Genomic DNA, 3,636 nt, shown 5'->3' with positions numbered 1-3,636 from the left:
CAGTGAACATGCAGGTGATAAGATTCATTCTCCAAAGCTGTGTATTCTGCAATATACAAATCTCAAAAACAAATTTTAGTATCAAAATAATTATTTTGATTCTCTGGAATCTAGTGTTCTGGAGGCCTACCTCTGTCATGTCTGATCCATATAATTCTGGAAGACATAACTACTACCTTAATGACCTCATCAGAAAACACATAGAAAAACCTTTTTTTCCAAATTAGCCTTTCCTTAAGCCAGTAACCAGAAAAACCTTTACATTGAGTTTTTATCCAGAAAAATATAACTATATAACTCAGAATCACACCCATTTTGAAAGTTAAATCTATTAATATTATCATTCTGCTTAGCTCTCTGCCTAGAGCAGCCTTCTATTTATTCCTCGCGTCTTTAAAGCCTTTTTCATCTGTTTTTACTCACTTATTTCTTGCCCCATTTTTGTTACTATACAATCACCTTTGTTTCACTTCCGAATTCAGCCAGCTCCGTCAGTCGACTAGTTCTCCAGCGCAGGAGTGAGGATGACCGCTTCCAATTCCCGTGGTGTCCTTCACTGTATCCTGCTTACTGGAGCTCTAACATTGAGACTCTGTCAGTTCTGAATCCTCTGCGAGCCAACAGGGTCCTTCGTGACTGGTCAAAACTCCGAGACGTTCGGCTCCGACCGGGTTTCGGTACCAAATGTAGCGCACAGCCTCTCCGATAAGGAGCAGGCCACACTCAGGATTCTTCTGACAGCATTTATTGAACAGCTCTCATGATGGTGAGGTGGAGGGAAGGACGCCGAGCTCAGAAAGCCCGCTGCTTAAATAGAGCTTTGGGAGACGTGCAGATCCCTCATTGGCTCAAATCTTTCATCCAATTGTCATACTCGGTTTTCGCGCCATGCGCAGGCGCATTCTCAAGTAAAGCTTCTGTGAAGAACCAGGAAGCAGAAGCCTGCGCCATCTTTTAATGGCAAATGCGGCTCCTCACAGTATGCTACATAAGCCCCATTCAGGTGGGTTGTAGTAGGCTCACCTGAGATCATCTCCCTGACTGACACATTAGAAAATGGAGGCTATTACAGTTATACTCTCAAAACCCAGTTTTAGCCTGGAAAAAAATAAATGATTTTGCCTAACAAGTATTAATACTGGCTCCTGGCATCTCATCCAATGTAAGTTGTTCCTCACATTTTTCTTTCCTGCACAGTGGATATAATTTCTCAGTGTGCAGGTGGGATTAAGGCAGCAATGTCATAAAGATCTGTAGAAAAGAGGGATCTGCTTATATACAACCTCTTGGCTCATATTTCAAAGGCTAATGTTTGTATCACAACTTTGCTACAGTCTATGGGTGCATATAAGCTGCTCCCTTCCTTTTGAAAAATTTGCATCTTCAAATCTAGGATTAATCAGATTGATTCATTTGAAGAAGAATCAGGGCTTTTGTTTGTCAATCAATGGTGAAAGTAAAAAAAAAAAAGAACTTCTTTCCTATGTGTCAAACTTTATTATGATGTTTAAATTACCAGGTTGTTGTGGCCTATGAAAACATGTTGCTCCTGTTTCCAAAATACTCACACAAGTCCTGTATGGCTGTGAATAAGTTTGCTATCACAAAAATAGGTCTTTTGTTAGTTTGCTATTCCACATACAATTGCAGAATGAGATTAACAAGAAAGTTTAACTTTTAATATACTTTTATTTTTTCATTTCTTTTTTTCTTTTTTATTATTATCAAATCATAATTTTTACTTTTTAACACAGGGGTTATAAATACGACAATGCAGGATGTGGGGAAGGGGATGACACAGGAGCATAGATGTTCAGGGGGAGTACAGATATCTTTCAGAATAGGGTATCAGCTGGGTGAAGATTCAGGGGTCAGGTCATTGTGACTCTGCCTATGATTCACTTGTCCTTATCTAAGTTGGTACTATCCGCCAAGGCTGCCTATTTACAAGGTCTATAACTACTCAGGCTGGTAGATTTCCACAAAAGCTGCATGTTTACAATAGTTTATAGACATCTGTTTCAGTGTTTTTCCAAAGACCCAAGACTTTGTGTTAGCAGGCATGTATGTCTTAAAGTTAATATACTTTTATAAGACACAAATCTTCATTTAATATATTAAGAAAATAATTCCCTGTGCACATATTCATCACTGCTATGTACTTTGGTACAAAGTGATTTTCCTATATATTTTCTATAATTATTTAAGATCCTATAAAAAGTGTCTTTGCTCCATTTATTCTGCAGGTAGTAATAATTTGACCCATATAAATACATGAGTTATGTGGTCTTTATTGATATTTATAAATCTGTTTAGCTGCATTCTCATATTTAAACATTGGATGGTGCAGAAGACTTATTAAATAAGGCAACTACAGAAAGGCATGCTCAAATGCAGTGCCTACTCATCTTTTAGATTCCAATGTGAGATATTTAGGGTATATCATTAAATGAAAACTGTGAGGCACTTAAGAATATACATAAAATGCTATCTTCTGGGGGGGGGGCAGAGGGATGGAGGCAAAGATGGAAATCAAGCAGTTTGCATCTCTTTTGTTATTATAATGTCAACTATTAAAAATATCATGCGTACAATGACATATGATATACCTCATATCCTGCCAACATTTTTCACTCCCAACTTTATGTCCTTTTTTGCACAATCCACTAGGTCCATGATGCCTACATGTGCATGGGTGTGGGACTATCCATTGGAATAAGCTAGCATTGAGAACACCTTCCCTCCCTTAGCGACTATCAAGTCATAAGGAGCTATTGTCAGCTGATAGTAGGTAGGGGAGAATCATTCTCTTTGTGCTCTGACTGAAATGAGATAATCTTTATCAAAACTCTCTACCCACATCAACTCTCAGGGAACATCTTGGCATAAGAAACATAAAACATAAAAAAAAAAAAAAAAAAGAAGTCAAAGCCAAAGGATGGGGAAGAGTGCTGTGGAAATGTATCCAGGACATGGCAGAGCTATTGCACTCATGAACTCAGTCTGCATGTTTTAATTGGAAAGCTAGAAACATTTACACTTGGCATTATTATCAAGAGGCATGTGCTTATTCTAGTTACTTTGTTGGGTCCCCCCACCTCTTGGTAGTTTTAAGTACAATTTGGTTTCTTTCTTTCTTTCTTTTTTTTTTTTTCCTTTTTGCCTTATTCATCTTAGAGGTTTGCTGGTTTACTGTCTTAAACATATTGGGTTCTGTGCTTGCTTCGGCAGCACATATACTAAAATTGGAATGATAAAGAGAAGATTAGCATAGCCCCTGCACAAGGATGACATGCAAATTCGTGAAGCATTCCATATTTTTATTGTAAATAAATAAAATATTCTATAAAAAATAAAACAATAATAAAAAAAGAGATAGGACCATTAAAATAAAAAAATGGGTTCATTCTTAAGTTTTATTTGTTCCTCTATTCTTCTTGGCAGATTTATTTATTTATTTATTTATTTATTTATTTATTCATACTGTGTTTTGAGATGGAGTCTCACTTTGTGGCCCTGGCTGGCCTAGAACTCACTCTGGAACTGACTCACAGAGATCCACCTGCCTCTGCCTCCCACATGGTGAGATGAAGAGATCCTGCTGCCACACCCACCTCTTTCTTGAGCGCTTGTGAT

The 3,636-nt window shown here is 37.6% G+C and overlaps 1 non-coding gene across 1 annotated transcript; it reads left to right on the top strand.

The window, feature by feature from the left end:
* The first annotated feature begins 3,215 nt into the window (after positions 1 to 3,215).
* Positions 3,216 to 3,322, top strand: LOC117695687 (U6 spliceosomal RNA). The gene has a single exon (XR_004604712.1). It is a non-coding gene; the product is annotated as a U6 spliceosomal RNA (small nuclear RNA).
* Positions 3,323 to 3,636: the final 314 nt, after the last annotated feature.

Source organism: Arvicanthis niloticus, chromosome X (genome assembly GCF_011762505.2).
Source record: "Arvicanthis niloticus isolate mArvNil1 chromosome X, mArvNil1.pat.X, whole genome shotgun sequence".
In the NCBI taxonomy this organism is placed as follows: domain Eukaryota; kingdom Metazoa; phylum Chordata; class Mammalia; order Rodentia; family Muridae; genus Arvicanthis; species Arvicanthis niloticus.
The sequence above is the reverse complement of the archived record's forward strand: the minus strand, read 5'-3'. Positions and strand labels throughout refer to the sequence as shown.